The following is a 19,900-nucleotide window of genomic DNA, read 5'->3' on the forward strand; positions in this document are numbered from 1 at the left end:
CTTTAAATATTCTTCTCGTCAAAGAAATCGCCCTTCGCCGTTATCACTCGTTTCACCAATCGGGGCATGCGGCTTCCAAGTTTTTGAAGATTTTCATCTGAATTGTTATTCTAGGCGCTCTGCAGAATATCAAATACATCATCAGCAGATGTTGGACAGTCTTTTCGTACACTTCTTCCAAGCTCTACCCAGAGAAGTTCGATGGGGTTAAGATATCGAGACTGGGGAGGCCATTTTATGATACAAATATCTCCTTTGGCTTGTTTCTTCTTAAAATAATTAGAACAAAGTTTTGACGTGCCCTTCGAATCAGTATCGTGCAGAAAAGTGATTCTGCGACCAATCAAATCAAATCCTGAGGGAATAATATGGCTGCTTAAAATGGAATGATAATACTTTTTGTCCAGATTTCATTGTATTCTGTGAATACAACCAACTCCAGAATTTGCGAAACACCTCGAACGTATCACAGAACCTCCTTCATGTTTAATAATCGGGTTTACATAGTTAGGACTCATCCTTTCTGTAACAGATCTTCGAACATAAACTCGATGTCGTTGTCCAAAAACTTGAAATTTTGACTCATCAGTCCATAATACACTTTCTACTTCTTTGTTGTCCAATCTTTGTTCTTCAGGGTGGATTAGAGCCTCTGCTACTTGTTTCCATTGAACTATTAACTGTTTCTGCACAGCAACTATTACCCAGAGTGCAGCTACTCTCCAATATTGATTCACAGTATTAACTGAAATGTTTGTTGGGTGACTATGATTAAATTCTGATTGGATAATCGCTGTACACTACTTCATCAAGGACAATAACGTGCTACAACGTATTGCTTACGTTTATATTTTGCCCCGTAGGCGGGAATATTCAAGACCTATGACGTAATTCATTTTGAAAATTCTTAAATTATTCTGCAAAGTTTAGAACATATCAATGTACCAAAGTCCTGGAAACATAAACCCATCATAGGTCAATAGATGACCACGTGATCATACTAATATTTGACAATGATTTACCCAAAGAATGGGATACCAGCCAATTTTAAGAAAAATTACGAATTACGGATATGACAATAATAAACGTACACCTCCTAAATTTTAAGATTGTTGCACAAATACACCTTTGTTTTATGAAAAAAGTAATAAATTCTGTAATCATTCAACGGTAAAGCTGCATGAAAGAAGATAAAATAGGTCAATTACATTCAAAATTTCAATATTTGGCTATAAGAGAGACACCAACATTTTCAAAGGGTTCTGGAAAAGATTTGCCGAATTTTGTTATTTGGTTAATTACCAAATCTAAAGAATGGTTCTATGTACCCAACAGATTTTAAAAAGTGATCATCAAAGTATAAAGGAAATGAAATGAAATGAAATCTTTGAGTTTTACGTCCCACGGTTATGCCGGTTAGGCTAAAGGAGACGGTGATGATGATTAATGAATGAAATGGTGGATGAAGAAAGTGGGAGGAAACGGGAGAACCCCGAGAAAACCCACGCACACGGTTTTTGTCCACCACAAAGTTCACTTGGAGGGGGCTGGGATCGAACCCGGGACCCCTAGCACCAGAGGTGAACGCTCTACCACTGAGCCACCGCGGCCCCATATATAAAGGAAATGAATCCCTGTACACATTCATATCAAAGGGAGCATTTACATTTCTTCACATTTTTTTTTTTTTTACCCATGAAAGACAACGAAATTTATAATGGTATTTGTTAGAGCCCGGTACTGTTATGCCAAATTGGGCAATTTCTAAACTTTAAGAGGTGAGCCAATCTACCTCTACCAAATTTTAAGATGAAATCATCAATGTACTTATGCCTTATAAAAGAAAATAGACCCCTAAACATATTCATATGTTTATTCATATGTATTCATATTCATATTATTCGTATTCATATGTGAAAATATTCATATGTTCATATAACATAATAAAGTTCTCATTAAAGAGAAAAAATTGGGTTAATAACCTCCAAAATGTAATTTTTGGCAAATTTTTATCCATGAAAGGAAACGAATGGACCATCCAAATTTATGGTAATACATATTACGATCCTATAGTACTATATTAAAAGTTTAAATTGGTCAATATCCAAAATATAAGGTAATAAATGTTATCAAAGGGCGTCAATAACCTCCGAAATTTGATTGTTTGACCATTTTTTTACCCATGATACGGAACGAGGTGGACCATCAAATTTATAGTGCTACATATTGAGGCACCGTACTATAATATCAAATGCTTATATGGTATTGGACAATTTCTAAAATTGTTGGGGTGAGCCAAGGTACCTCTCCCAAATTTTTATAGGGATGTATCAATGTACCTATGTCGTATGATAGGAAATGGAACCCTATCCATGACCATATAACTATATACGGTAATAGGACCTCATCAAAGGGGATAAATTAGGTCAAAAAACAAACACGTAGTACAACGTATCACTTACATTGATATTTTGGCAATTTTTACCCATGAAAGGGAACGAAGTGAACCACCCAAATTTATAGTGATACATATTAGTGTTCTATACTATTATACCAAATGTTTAAATTTGGCAACTTCCAAAATTTAAGGGGTGGGCCAAGGTACCTCTCCCCAAAATTAAAAGGGTGCATTAATATTCCCATGTCTTATAAAAGGGAATGAAACCTTGTTCACTCTCTTATAACCATATTGGTAATTAAAACTCATCAGAGGTTATAAATTAGGCCAAAAACCCAACAAATTTGACTTTTTGGCAATTGTTTACCCATGAAAGGTAACGAGGTGGACACCCAATACTGATAGAGGCACATATAGAGCGCGAAGGATAGCATGAGCAACCACCAGACTTGAAAGGAACAGGCAACCCTAATAGTGTTGCTAACTGCCACAACGGTGAACTAGAATTTGGCGATTTGAAGCTTTATTCGTCGAACAATTAAGGAATTTCGTACTGTTCACGGTCAACGACCTTCTGTAAAATCACTGTTGCGAGTGCTAAGTGAAAATATTAATTTTAATGGAAGCACTTGGTCTTTACGGAAAATAATCCGTTCCTTAGTATTTATATGGATTAAGGCTGAAAACAATACTTATTGAAAAAGATGAATTTCGATCAAAGAGATTGGTTTATTTACGAGCTATATATCATTACAGAAGGCAGAACTATGCTATAATTTACATGGATGAGACCAATGGCGGCGATTGGGCGTTAAAAGTGGAGGGGCAAGACATAATCTGAATATTCGTATATCAGTGTTAGTTTTTCTGGTTGTTTCTAACACCTTGTTTGACGAAAGGTTGTAACTACCTTTTTCAGTTAAAATGCCGTATACAGTGTTTCATATTATATAAAATAAATTGACAAGAATAACGCAAGTACTGGCCCTTTGTACTCTTAAACAACGAAGGTGTAAGAAGAGATTTGATTCATTGCTTATGAACATCCTAAAATTCCGTCTGGAAAATTGTATGATAAAATATTTAATAACAAACTGCAAAACAAATAAATAAATAAATAAATAAATAAATAGAAATGATAATATTAATCATAGTAATGAATAATGAGGCTTGTTTTGTAGAAGTTATATTTAACTTGGGATTAATGAACAACTTATATTTTCAATTCCACACATGCCATTAAATGTATGTTATTACTCTTAGAAAATAAAAGAAAATAAATTCTACAAGCATATTGTCGAATGCAGTTCCTGTAGCTTTCTTAACTCCACGGGAAGCCAAATAACCAGTAGGTACTCACGCAAAGGCGATTACCACATGGCTCAATTTTTTTTTCTACATACAAAAAGTTTACATTTCCAAATGAAACAATATACATTAAGGGGTCACTTCAATAAAGGGGCGGGGCAACTGGCACCTGCCCTCTTGCTCCTCCTAACCGCCGCCAATGGATGAGACATATTTGCATTCATTGCACACAAAACAATCCTGTGGTGCGATAAGAATAATACAGGTTCACTCATACCAATTTCTAAAGGATAACGCTTAATAATCATGCATGCTGGCGGAGAAAATGGTTTTATTCCAGACATGTTAGTCATGTTCAAATTTGGAACGAAATCTGGCGATTATCACAAGGAAAAAAGAAATCTTTAAGTTTTACGTCCCACGGATATGCCGGTTAGGCTAAAGGAGACGGTGATTATGAGAGATAAGTGAAATGAAGAAAGTGGGAGGAAACTGGAGAACCCCGAGAAAACCCAGGAGCACGGTGTTTGTCCACCACAAAGTTCACACGGCGCGAGCTGGGATTGAACCAGGGACCCCAAGCACCGGAGGTGAACTCTCTACCACTGTGCCACCGCGCCCCCGATTATCACGAGGACATGAATTATGAAAACTAAGAAAAGTGGTTGAAATCGCGGCTAATTCCTAACTTGTCAAATAATTCATTTCTTGTGATAGACAATGCACCATATCACAATGTCTATTTAGATCCTTTACCGACACCATTTCGTAAAGATGTAATGATCGATTGGTTTGTAAGACATTATATTCCTTTTCAGAAGATATGTACAAACCAGAACTTTGTAATTTAATGAAAGCCAATAAAGCTCGTTTTAGGGCATTTAAAGTAGATTCTCTTCTTGCTGAATTAACTTCTACGTTTGTCCCCGTTTCATTTCATCCTGATCTAAACCCGATAGAGTTTATTTGGGCTGCAGTCAAAGAATATGTAGCAGCAAGCAGCACTATTTTTTCCATTAACAATGCGATGAAACTCGCCGAAGAGAAGTTTACAATGATAACAGCGCAAGAGTGGAAGGTAAGGTTTGATAAGATACGAAGATGTGAACAAGCATATTTGCAAATAGAACCTCAGTTAGACGTTCTTACTGAAAATATTACAATAAATTTAGCCGAGGACAGTCACAGGAATAGTGATCCTCAAAAGAAAGTGACGACGAGACGGAAGACGAAGATGATGATATAGATTTATGGACTTCATTGAACCTTTATAAATATCTACTTGAAACTAGGTAAGGCTATCATAATATATATGTTACATCCATTGTTTTTACTTATTTTCGAGGTTAGTATCGGCGTGGGTTAGAAACACTACCAAAAAGTCTTCCCTCTCTCTCCACTGTCACCCTCGTAACGGACAGTGTTCTTCCTACCTCCTGCTTCTCAGCTCATGCTATCTCTTGTGCTCTGTACCATGATCCTAGGTTACCATACCCAATTTTTAGATTTTGCAATTTCCAATTTTTAGGGAGGGTGGTCCTAGGTACCCCTGCCAAAATCTAAAGGGGGTGGTCCTATTTACCCCTAGGTCATTGATCCCGGGCCAAGGTTATTGACCTTTGACCTATGACGTCACTAAACATTTTGCTGACCTGGCTAGGTATACGGGGGCCAATACTACTGTGTTCTGAATGGAAGAAATTATATTACTTTTTAAAACATTACTTCTGTCACTTTGTAACTTCTCTGGGAAATTCTAGTCTGGAAATTTTGATTATAGTGTAATTTCTCGATTATAGTTAAATTTGATTATAGTGTCCTTGACCAGAGGATAGAGCAGCCCTGACGAGGATCTATACTGTGAGCAATACAACAATTTCCTCTATCGTATGTTAACTCAAGCACTTGCCAGGCACATGTCTCTCCAAAATTATGACTGAGATACACAATCTATTCAATCAGGTCTCTCTCTCCGCATCCTCTCCTGCCTTCCTTTTCCTTCACTCGGCTGGCCTTCCAGCCGTCAACATGCAGCCATCCTAAAGCACCTCACAAATAGGTTTAGTACAGGATGTGTACAAAGAAAGAAAGCGATTTTGAAAAGGGTAATACTCAGCGGGATAAAGAAGGAGAGAAATGCATGTTCGGAATTCCTTTGTTTACAGCATTTCACTTTGAGACGATATCATGCACCAGTGGAAATAAGAATAGCATTCGTGAACGCTATGCAAAATTTGCTCCAGACAAATTTCCGTTCACACTTGCAACAGTATATAAACAAAAATGGACATTACTTGAAAGACGTTATTTATGATACATAAATTCCATTAATAACTATATTATTGCGAATGTTACTCTGCTAATATTTGTTTCAAGTAAAAGAACCGATTTTATGTTTTTTTGAAAAATTTCAAATTTCTCTGCCTCACTCTGTATAATAGATCAGAATATTATACTCAATGTCTTCAATATATTAAAAATTATAATTACAAATAACTCATTGGAATTATGGAAAAGAAAGATTTCACTGAACATTCTATCCTTTTATTTTCCATTCATTGCTTTATTTGTGAAGAGCGCAAAGAACTACGGACAGGCAAGCTTTCACTTCATGTTTAAAGCGCGATTTTTTAAAAATGTTGTAGACTCATCTTTTATAACCGGCACGATTAGATTGGAAAGGTAAATACTGCTAAATTGATTTTATTTGCTTTCGTGAAGTTTTCCGTTGGAGGTCGTCATTGAGAGCCTTGAACTGCACATACAGGGTGTCCATAAAGTCCGTTTCCAACCCGTGTATCTTCGAAACGATTAAGAATATGATAAAACGCAAAAACACGTTAATATTTTAAGGGGCTTGAATCTTGAGTTATAAAAGGTCCACCCCAGACACCTTTAAATAGGAGTACAAGGGGTTGTGTTTTTGCATTTTATCATATTCTCAGTTGTTTCGAAGATATACGGGCTGGCAACGGAATTTATGGGTACCAAATCTGAACCCCCGCCAATTTGGATGGGGTCAACATAGGGACTGGGAACTTCCGTAAAAATATTTCTCTTGTCGAGTCCTTTCCAATGATATATTACCCGACCATCTTGAAATTTAAAATTTTCAAGTTCACCCTACGTACTCATATATGGGGGTGTCTGGAGTTCACCTTTTATAGCTGAAAATTCCGGGATACTGTATAGGGGAAGACGGTCAAGTAGGGCCTTCCTTTACACTTTTCATTACACTTACATTTCTCTTCTTTGTATATATGACTCCAAAAGTGCATTACCACCTGCAATTCTCCTTTTTCCAGCAATAGTAGGCAACCAAAAAAGCTCTGTCGTTGTGTTGGTTGAGAATTCGAAAGGCATTGGACGAAACCTCTATTCTGTTACAAATATATCAGTGTGGCAAACTGCTAAAAAGAGAATAAAGTAAATTGTTAAGAATGACGATTTTATTATTGTGGGGGAAATGGTTGGCACAAAAAGTTACAAAATGATCTTACTTAAGGAGTCAAAACAAGGTGAATGGTAAGAAATAGATATCAGAGGAAAACAATTTCTTTCTCTTTTTTTAAAAAAAAAACTGGGAAATAAGAAAATAGGATACATAATATAAAGGTTTAATAAACACCTAAGAGCACAAGAAACGGAAAGATAGACAAACACAGACTAAGGGACACCAGTAAATTTGCAGGACTCCCATGCAAGATAAATAGACGGGATCCTACTTGCAAACCCAATTAATGAGCGGTCTCAAAGGCCAAATGGGATAGAAATCTCCGAGAGAGAGGAACAAAATCATTTTCTTATAATAAATTTTAGGTGAACGTTCCAAGCACTTGTTTTTGATAGGTGCTTTTTCTTTCTTTCTTTTTCGGGAAGAGAAAAGTTTTGGCGCCTAAGAAAGAAAACGAGTTTTCAATAATAATAATAATAATAATAATAATAATAATAATAATAATAATAATAATAAAACAATTGAGTTTACAAGTACGATCCCGTCTGTATATCTTGCATGGGAGTCCCGCAAATCTACTACGCTAATGGTGTTCCTTAGTCTGTGTTTGTCTCTCCGTTTTTTTGTGCTGTTAGGTGTTTATTAAACCTTTATATTATGTATCCTATTTTCTTATTTCCAAGTTTTTTTTAAAAAAAGAAAAGAAACTGTTTTCCTCTGATATCTATTTCTTAACATTCATCTTGTTTCGACTGCTTAAATAAGATCATTTTGTAACTTTTTGTGTCATCCATTTTCCTCACAATAATAAAAACCGTCATTCTTAACAATTGACTTTATTCTCGTTTTGCAGTGTGCCACGCTGATATATCTGAAATAGAATTGAGGTTTGGTCCAACGCCTTTCGAATTCTCAACCAGCACAACAACTGAGTTTTTGTGGTTATCTACGATTGCAGGATAAACGAGAATTGCAGGTGGTAATGCACTTCTAGAGTGTCTATACATGTACTATTTCATACATCCACTTCTTCCTTCACATTTGTGTTCCTTTTTTCATTCTACATTTCTCTTTTCCTATCTTTTTTGCCTCGTCCACCTGGGTCCTTAGCCCTCTTTCACTGACTGAACTTCTCTCTGGATTTTGTCACTTTCCTGATTATAGCGTTTCCTTTTCCTGATTTTGACGTTTTTCGTTCCCGATTGTAACCTTCTCTTTTAGACAATTTAATTTCCATTTCAAAAATCTTATTTTTGCGTTACATTTGTAGCCTACATGAATGATATCCAAGGCACCTATTTTACCGTTAGTGAGTTTGGAGAAGAGAAGAATACAAATTTCTCGTTCGTGGACCCAGATAGAAACGGTGCTCTTACGCAAGCATATTGTTCTCGCTTGCGACTACTGTCGTATGATAAATAACTGTTTCTGACTATACTCATAAAAACTTATACCAGGGTTCGATTCCCGGTGGGAGCTCATGTGTTTCGGATTCCACGTTAATCCATAGGTCCACGTCTCATATAGCCTCGCTGCTGAAATGGACGTTAAATTTAAATCAACTCAACTCAACTCATAAAAACTGACTTCACAGCTTTGCCTTGAGAAGACATATTTACGTCTGATGATTGACAACATGAATAATTTGGATGCTTGTTTTGTGTAGTGTGCTATTTTTAGTATTTTAATTTGTAAATTTAACATTGATTACAATCACTAATCACTTTATCAGAAAAAAATATTTGCACGAGAAAAGGTTACACACACAAATTTTAAATTTTGATTTTGAAAAATAATTGTGCATTTATAGAAGTAATTAGTTTGAATTTATGGTCCGTTGTGACCGTACCAGAGACGCGCCTACGTGCAAGGAGATCTACGGGGTCCGGATTCTTCAAAACTTCCTACTTCAACAGATATTTGTACACTTTCTCAATAAAACTATACTTGTTTAACAGAGGAATGATTGATGTAGCTTGAAAATTTGATCTTACACTTCATCCGTATTTTTTCTATTATAAAAAAACAATCTAGTTCTATCACTTTTTTCTGAAAATATAGGTTGAAGTATCTTAGAAATACTTATCTTCTTTTCGGATACTGAGTACTCCCCATCAAATATTTCATAGTCGTATTGGCTTGCAGTGTTGGATCCCCATGGAGTGCACGCCTGGACTGCAGAAATAGGTTTCGTAAATGACAACCTTCTGATGTATGGTGGATTTGACGGACCTACGAACTTAAACTCTTCTTCGTCCATTCTCAATTTTAATATTTTTAACTGATTGTTAAATACTAGTTATGTATAACCTTCTCCTTTGGTCTAGTCGCTAAGTATCCTGCTGTTAGTGTGCGAGGTGCTAGGTTTATCTCCGGTAACAGGGTCTTAAAGTGTGAACGCATTATGATGTTTCGAATTCCACCTTTAAGAAAAAGCTGTCCTACATATCTCATATGGCTTCCGTGCTGAAAAAGACGATAGATGCAATTAACAGTCAACCAAACCACTCAGTGTGGGACCCTTATTACAAACCAAATTCAGTTTAGCACCAAAACAAATTAGCTTTATTTACATTGTGAAATTTCGGTTGGTTTTTAAATTATGATCTTCAATGTTCTGACCGGAAGTGGTCTATTTATAAGTTTCGGCTTTAAAAGGCGGATAAAGGAGGACAACGTTTACTATATGCTAAATTCAATATTAAAAGCGGAAGTAGTCTACTTCTAGTTTTCGGTTTCTCTAGAGGAACTAACAGAAGCATGTCGCTACGTTTTGACTAATCCTCGTTTCGCCTAACTACTGACACTTCCATGACAGATAGATGATAAAATTTGTTTCCGTCGTTTTTGGCGGAAAAAGGATCCTCGTTTGACCTAATCCTCGTTACGCCTAAATAGGCGGACAGTAAAATGAAAGAAAACGTAAAAAAAAGTAGTTAAAAACGAAGAAAAGCACAATGTAGAGGAGTCGCTAAAATTAATTCTCTTTAACGAGGACGATTTAAGAAACATCACCTACTGATTGAAATCCAGATTATTTTCCAATAAAGTAACTTCCAATAAACTTTCTTGTTATTGTTAATTATTCCATATCGGACTCCCGAAGAAAACTCATCTAAACAACTTATTGACCGCGCTAATAGCGACTACTCTCAGTCATGACTCCGTTTTCTTTCATTCAGAAATATAAAAGAAAGAGAAGAAAGTAGAAGGGTAAAGAAGGAGGTAGAAAAAGAAGAAAGAAAAAGACAGAGGGTATTTTAATAAGAAACAGATTACTGGATAATTCCGGAAATATAGTAAAAAGTCGAAAAAGTCGTTGAAAGATGAATCATTCTAAATGTTATTAACGACTAATCAATTTTGGAATGCTTCCGAATAGACACATGTTCCCTCATACCACCCAGACCTAGCTCCAGGCACCACGATCATGGGGTTGCCCAGACCTAGACCTGGAAATGAGAAAAGTGAAATTTAATTCTTTGTAATGTTATTCCAACCGGTGATTGATAACCATCCAGCATCTGAACTCTGTTCTCTAGGATCGACCACACATATGAATTAGTCAAAAAAAAAATCAAACTTATAAACTCAATATAAATTTATGTATCGTATCAATAAAAGTTTCGACTTCCTGGAAGAAAGATGTCGTATTTAGGCTCATCCTGCTATTTTTGCTTCACTCCTCGAGCCGATTTAAACCGTTAGTGACGGTCCTTCATGACCTAGGTTATTTACCTTAACACATATGTTAAAACATGACACATATATTGCAGATGTTAATATGACAAATGATATCACACAAATTACTTAAATTAAATCCATCATGCATTCACACGCTCACTCACTCAGGACAGTGTATATATGTTCAAAGGAAACCAACTAACTACAAGGGTACAAATAGTTTATTACATTCATAGTGAAAGAAAAGACAAAACAAACAATTATGAAGAAACTATTAGAAGCACAAGTTCTTAGTTATATATTAATAGAGTACATAGTGTTATATTTTAGTAAATTTTTATATATTCAATCACATTGACAAATGGAAAGAAAAAAAATTATTTACATGTATCATATCTTAGGCATGCTCAAGCAAATTATGGTTTGCGACATACGCAAAGAAGACACTTATTTCACTTAAAAAAATATGAACAAAGAGGAAAGAAAGAAAAAAAAACTTTTAGGTGTATCAGAACTTATATGAGTCTCTACCTCACATTGGGTAATAAAATATTAATGATTTTGAGCGTTCAAATCACAAATCACGCACTACTCGTAGTGTCCAAAACATTTCACTCCATTTAACTTAGTTTGTGTTTATTTATATATCTATCTATCTATCTATATATATATATATATATATATATATATATATATATATATATATATATATAACTATTGGTTTACAAAAACCATTCATCGTCTATATTTGGTTTGTAACTCTTAACAGTTTATGTCTGCAATCGCACACTACGACGCTTTACCCATCTAGGGATTTTGAGAAAATAACTTTCACTAGAGGATGTTTCTCCTCTTAGACAGTCCATTTCCAAACTTATTATTTGAATAGTTTTAAGTTATTTATTTAACACTGGGACACGTCATGAGACCTTTCTTTAGGATCACTTTCGTATATATGTATATATGATTCGGATTTTAAAAAACGATCTCCCGCAGGTGTACGGAGTATGAAGGTTTAAATTGAGGATAAAAAAACTGGTCAAGTCACAGGATACATATGCAGGTGAGAAGGATTCAAGGTACACTTTCCACAATGGTATTTGGGTTAGTCGTTCAGGGATAATATTCGTTATGATGTGAGTTACGTTTAGACCTGCCGTTACTTTCCAATACATGCCATTACATAATTACATAAGGTATCATTTACATTTATTCAGAAGAAAAGGAAAATTACGTGAGTGCACGGCGGTATTCTTGACAAAATCTACATTCTTAAATTCGTCGGAAAACTCACTGGTAAACTATAGCAACCAACACACGTTTAGGGGGACAGACACGAGCGCTCTTACATATATTCCTATAATACCTTTAATATCATACTTTTACTATAAAATCATATTCGTATACTAAGTACATATACATTTCGACGTATTCATTTCTCTCTATATATATATATATATTTATATTCAATAAATGCGCACACATTTAAATTAATCACCCCAATAATAAAATTTTGACAAGGTTGCAAACATTGTCCCAAAACAAATGACTTCCGACATTACATATGAAAAAAGAAAATCGCTTTTCTACCTGATACCGCGCATCTATAAATTTTTCACTTTTATATAATCAATTCGTGCTTAAATCATGAAGAAAAAAAAACTTTGTGAGGCAGGCACGTAACACAGAGCATTTCTAAAGATATAACTAGATAAACCAAAGTACAATTTCTGGGCCCAGGTTAACTACAAAGTAATCAAAACCAAAACAGAAAGGAAAGTGACCAACGGATTACAAAAAAAAAAAAAAAAAAAAACTTAAGAGGAACGACGGTGAAAGAACGTAATCGAAGTGTCGTCAAATACTAAGTCTTTGTTCATTTCAGCGATAGGTCAAAATGTGATGGAGGACCCAATCATTATCTACTCCATTCATGAATCGTGTCTTGCAACGTCTCAGCTGGTAATTTCAGATCAGAGTTGTACGTTAAATAAATCGTAAGCAACAAGTTCAAAATCGGGGGGGGGGGGGAAGGTTGAAAAGTTAAAAAAAATCTTGAAGAAATGAAGACAGAGAGAGAGATAGAGAAGAAGGAAGGCGAAGAATAGGGGCGCCAAAGGCTTAAGTGAGAAATAACTAACGCTACAAAGATAGAAGTCGAATTTCGCTCTCAACAAATCCATAGCCAAAATATTCTTAACATGCCAAAAGGGTGGTCTACTCAAATACGTAGACTCAAAGGGCGCCCTGCTGCCAAGGATGCAAGTTCTGTGTCTTGTAAATAATAACTTCACAAGTTATTGCTTGTAAAATTATTATCTAGTAACCGTATCCGGCCCAAACCAGCAGGATAAAAGGAGAGGGGGAAGGGACCAGGTAACTGCGTCCCCAATTTTGAAATCTCTAAGTAAGAGAAAAAAACATTCGACCCCTCAGAAGAACTAAGGAGGTTCTAGGACAGTAATGAAACTAGAGTAAAAGTAATAGCTAAGATATCCCTAATTAATGATTTGCCAAAATAAAAAAAAAATTAAATAAACTGGATTTTGGATCGGTGATTTCTATTGCCAAACTTCACCGATAGCTCCCCTTCGCAGAATGCGCTAAATTCTGAGGCATCGATTAATTTCCATCACTATCTAGTTTGAAAACTGAGAAAAGAAAACGAAAATATTCAAGGGGAGAGGGGTCGATGCCCGGGTACGGTATGATAAATTTCAATAATTAATTGTTTTGATTCTGTAACCCTATCAGAACTGTCGCCTCCATGAACATTGTAAGCTAGCTCGAGTAGGTAACGTGAAGGAAAAAAAATCTTACAGAGCAGGATATTCTATTTTTAAAACCGACCAGAAGATATGATTCACTACAGTCCTGTTGTATAACTACTATTGTCTTTTCATAATTTATTATTCAATATGTCTAGTCAACGATTATATGATGCTACCCATTCTATCAGATGGTATTACTATGGTTGATTATTATTATAACCCATAAAACTACAAAGTATTACCGTAGTCCGACTATATATCGCCCTCCGGTCCGCGTGATATTATGGTGCAGGGGTCAGAAGCTGAGATGTTTGTAGCTACACGTATCTATTCAATATCTATATATCAACACGCAGCGAAGTACTCACTGGGCTACTATATATTTAACTATATGGGCGTTCTATCTTCTATATTCATTTACTACAACATTCATACACTTTCATATTCATATTCGTATTAATATTCATATCATCATTCCTTTCATTTACTAAGACGCTATATTTTACAAACACCCTGTTTCCTCTATTTACGCCCAGCCTATATACACATTTCATCATAACACTTTAAAATCTATAATCACTACAAACATTTCCCATTCCGATCACCGCACGACAACCTCACTCGAACTCAAGACTCTTTCACCACACACACAATACTATGTAATACTCGGTAGCTTTATTAAGAAGAAAGAAAAAAATCCTACGTATGTTCACTGAAAATAGAATTATCTGCGATAATGTTTAATATTTATGAAATTCTGCAGCAACAATGAACTTCTGCAGCCACGAAGAAAAAATGGACATTTATTATAATTTCAAAGCGAAGAACTAGCATCATATCGCCCGACTTCTGTTAAAAATTTACGTATTGTTTATTTACTTAAATATTTCAATTTCTAGACTAGGCAGAATGTTGAAATTTTCAGCATATATTAATTTTGGGTCACTTGACCTAACTGTACATTCATATGGGCTGTGAATTATACCTTCTAGGTTTTATTTCGGAAAGAAAGTCAATTTCATGAAAAATAAATCACTAAGCACCTCGACAGAAGAATGGCGGTTAGTACTGACTTTTGACACTAGGGCTAGCGACGATATAATCAACCCTTGAACAACTGAATGTGACCTTGTACACGGAATTATTATACTATATTACGTTCACTTTTATAAATATTGTGTATGAGTTCACTTAATGACGGAATAATAATAATTTATCGCATAGTAAATACTACACTGTCCATATTTAATTATCTCACACACTCTTTCATCACTTAACTATCACAATTACTACTACTAGAACATGTTTCTACATTACGAACACATACATGCCACATTCATACCACACACTACATTAATACATGTTATACTAATAAATATACACAGAAAACATTCATATTTTACCATGTTAAATCGGCTCGAAAGGAAAAGGAAAGAAATGAACAGGGCCAACTGGCCCTTATATTTACTAAATCACATTCTTTACTCAACCTGTTTAATCAATGCCCTGAGGGGACATATCGAATGAACTAACAATAGGACCCCTGCCCTGAAGGGGCCGGAACCCGGAACAAACTACGTGTTCAACTCATCCCGCTGGAAGCCGTACTCCCAATTTGGGAGTCAGATAGGAGCCCTTACTGTAAATTTACAAGTGCATTATTCTACCTATCTTAACTACAAAGAAATTAAATACCGCCATGTTACTAATGAATAAATACGAAAAGAAATCACATCCACTATATACACGGACACAAACGGTAGGGGGGCAGGTCTTACGTAACTAGAAAAGGAATAATTTTAAGGATAAAGTATTTTAAGGGGAAAACACCACTTTCCGAAACTGTTTGTGGGTCCCTAAGAACAACTCGCGAACTGATGCACTTCACCAAACCTGTCCACTATTAACTATATCTGCTCAACATGGCGTTACTAAATTATGCTTCCTATTTTTGCTTTTTTGTCCAGTTTCTACTATGAAATTTAATAGTTTTTGGCTCCCCAAGACTTCCAGTGATTTGTAGACGTTAATAAAGTCCCAATATTACCTTTATTTGCAGCTTTTCTAACTCCCTTTTCGAGGTTTTAAGCTAGACGATAAGAATCTAGCGTCTTCAGTAACACTTCCCGGCACGGAATGGAATAATTGCGCCCTGATATCATAGCGTGGGTTTATCAGCCAATCAAAACTAAGCATTTTGGCGGTGGGGCTTTGAAACGAATAAAATTTGGTAAAATCTGGATTAAACTAGTTTTTAGAGGGACCTGGGTATCTAAAAGAGAGGTGAAGGGTGGTCCTGAAAATTCTGTCGAATTTTAGATTGGTTATTTGATCTGGAAAGTTCCGTCCAATAGTGGACCTATGTTTTCAGATAGCACTGACACCGTAAGAATTGTAATAATCCATTTACACATCCATATACAAGACTTATAACTAATTTAAAATATAAATAAAGATATTGATTCCCAAAACTATAATTCCTAATGAAATTTTTTACAGTTTTCCATGTTAATTTGAAATAAAATAACGAACAAAATTACGAATTATATGAACAGCCAGAAATTTTTTGTTAAACATCAAGTACAGTCGGTGCAAAAAATTTCGGGCACCCTCCTATTAAAAACATAATCTCATTAGACTGTAATGGCATATTACAAAAAAAAATCATGGAAATTGAACTAGAGGGAAATTACAATAGAAAATTCCCTAGCATATGAAGAATTAAGAGATACAAAATGTATATTATTAATATTGACATTGTATTAACCAGCGTTCAATAATTTCAAGGAGTTAAGATTACCAAAACTCAGTTGTATATTTACCATGTCAGTGTGTCTGTGACCGTCCGGAAGACAAAGAGATCACTATTATGCAATTTATATTCACTATTATGCATACGAGCTAAATTTGGTCTGTAACACGTATGTTGAACAATTAGAAGCATAAGATTATCCTTCACTACTATCATTAGCATTTGTTCAATTGTTACATCATCTCCGAGATGTACGTAGCTCTTCCACTTTCTTCATCCCATCATTTTCATTCATTATCATCATCACTTCCTCTCTTAGCCTCGGTGAAATTTAAATTTTTTAAAAAAGATACCGATCTGCAGTAGCATTTGCAATATCAGATATTTGGAAACAAAATGCAAACTAAAAGTTACTTTTAAAATCACTCGCCTTTAAACGAAATTAATAACAGGGAATAAACTATGTTGTAATTTGTTTTTGTTTCATCTCAAATGCAGTCAGTATACACGCTGTGAGGCCATTAAGTTTAATAAAAAGTATATGTAATGTTAGTGTTCTTAAACTGGAAAGAAAACTTCTGTTTTCGATTTGGATTCGAAACATTTTTTCAAAAACAAATATTCGTCTTGCATATTAATTATAGGGAAATAACTTCCCCCCAGTTTTATTTCCGCAATTTTTTCCTAGTCCTCAATTTTAAGCAAAACGAAAATTAGTCCAAACGAGGATTCTTATTTCGCCTAAAATGGCGGACACGAATCTGATTATTTGTCTGTCATAAAAGTGTCAGATAATTGGTAAGGCAAAACGAGGATTAGGCCAACCAATGCAAGATTAACAGAAGTTCACATTCTTCGAAGGAGGATAAAGATTAATGAATATTAGGCTATATTTATATGCAAGAAATCCCAAGATATTGGCATCTTAATAACATAATTACAACCTCCACCTCGTTTTCTTCCAACTTATTTTCTCCTCTTGTTAATCAAATATCAAAAGCGCTGAAATTAGTGTTTAATTATTTTAAATGAAACGTCCAAATAATAAACATCATGACTCTAGCCTTAAAGAATTCCGTTATGTGGACATCTTTTTATATTAATTACCCCTCACCCTTCTGCCCCTTTCAGCGTGGACTTTACGAAAATCCGTCCATAGTCACACCTTTTCCATCATAAATCCTATGTTGCGTCTATACTTCAACTTCCTAATTTAAACAATTTAGTCTAAGCGTTTATCAGTCAGTCAGTGAGTACTTCTTCTTATACATAGTGTGTTAATGAACTTCGTGTCACAAATTCGGGAGGTTATTCAGCCTCAAATATATCAGAAAATTTTCATATAAACATATGCACTACCCGGTAAATCACGTAGTGTCCGAGAGAGAGAATATCGAAATTGAGAAAAACACGACCGTAGAGCTCTTTTTTTAAAAGATGTCATACCTCCACCTTATGACCAACATACGCCACTATATTTTACAATCTTTGCCATTGTACGAGTAGTGTGGACTATAAATGATCTCTGCGAGTTTCCTTTCATGTCTACATATCCGGTCTCCCCTGTGGTTATCCAACCCTGGATAACATTTCAAAACTCTTTCTCTTAAATCCGAATCCACTACCCACTTACCAGCAAGGAATCTCCGATTTCTAATTATGTGTCCTTCCCCTCATACTTACGTAAATCCACCTCTGGAGAATACCTTGTGTAATCATTGAGCATGTTTGCTTCTCTCTCGTTTTTGGTAGCTTCTCATTCGGAAATTATGCGGTTAAAAATAGTTCTTCATATACATATAGACTACATATTTTTCGTATTTTGGTATGCAGAATAACCTCCCAAATTAAGTCACATTACTCAATACTCGTTTCATTTACTGTTTTTCCTCTATATTGATCAATATTGAAACCGGAAATGGTTTATTTCTGCCATTTCCGGTTACAATAGAGAAATTAAACTGAGATTGGACCTAGATTTGGGACAATAAATTCATACGAACGAGCTGTTTCTCGCTATTAATTGCCGGCTCTGCCGCGTGAGAATGAATATTGAAACCAGAAGTTGCAGCGGATTTCAGCTTCTTCTTTCGTTAGGATAGTGACAAAGACAAAGTCGGGTTCGATTTTTAAGACTCGAAATGAATATGAAAACAATTTCTTGATATGAATGACCGTTTTTGTCCTATGGCTATAACATTGGAACCTGAAATCTTGCTTTTCATTACCGCTTTATCCTATGAGAATTAGACCCGTAACCAGAACACTAAAACAGGAATAATGTTGCCCGCAACACGAGACGAGATGAGAAATTAAGTTTTCTCGTCTCGTAGATTTAGCAGAAATCTCGTCGGCCTCGATTCTCGGAGAATTCTTCCTCGTCTCGTCTCGATTCTAAGAAAGCTTTTCTCTTCATCATCTTGTTTTGTAAATTTATGAACAAAATTTATGTCCAGATAGTTTCTTAATTTCACCTATCAGAATCTTTCCGTATCTCGGGAGGTTGGGTCGAGAAAGGTGTCATATAACATTTAACAACAGAGGTGTCATACAACAGATCAAAGCTCTAAGAACTTATTCTCAATTTAATACACTTAAATTAAAAGAGAAATAAAAAGAAACTATATTTATTATTGGAGTATTTTGTATAATCTTTAAACGTTAGTAAATGTTTTTCAGTATGTTCGTACAATAAATTCATCAAACGCCCAATGTCACCTACAGGTGACACTAGTTTAAAGGTATAGCTAAAGATATATCTTTGCAGATACAAACGGACGGACCCATCATATAGTTGGAAATCTAAATTGCAGCATACCGCTTGAAAATTACATTTAGAAAAACAGTACGAGACGGCATGCTTCGGAATACTTATGAATTTCGTGATATCTAACGGTGAATGTATACTAAAAATGAAATGAAATCTTTTAATTTAACGCCCTTTAGTCTAAGGGAGACGAATGATTAAAGCAATTGAATGATAATGGAGAAATTTTTGGAATGAGAATGTGAGAGGAAACCCGAAAAAGCGCACGGACAATGTGTCCATCACAAATTTACGTGGCCAAGAATGAAACTAGGGATCCCACACACCAGAGGTAAGCGATCTACCACAGAGCAATCGTATTCCCTGAATGTATACTTAACCGAAATCTACAAAACAAAGGCTTATTGTCTGGTTACAATAATGGATCTTAGTTTCGATTTTTCTTGTTCGTAGACAAAGAAACGCATGTTTCCTTTGTTGTTGATTTTCGTTTCAAGATATGTTAGTTAAAGTGCTTAAGTTTTATGAGTACTACTGTAAAACAAACAAAAATATGGAAATCTGAGAAATCCTATGCTTAGCACAACCAAACTGCTTGAATTTTTTTTGAGTGTGTAGCACAGGTCTAGACTGCTTATGTGGGAGTATCTCCAGACTATTACCCAGAAACTTATCTTGGCCTTGCGGCCCACAGAAAGGATCAATGGCCTACTAGGTATTTTTTCATTTTGTAATGCTGAGTCAACGCAATTTTCTCTCATTCTCA

This window comes from Thermobia domestica, chromosome 5 (assembly GCF_964235325.1).
Source record: "Thermobia domestica chromosome 5, izTheDome1.hap1.1, whole genome shotgun sequence".
Classification (NCBI taxonomy): Eukaryota; Metazoa; Arthropoda; class Insecta; order Zygentoma; family Lepismatidae; genus Thermobia; species Thermobia domestica.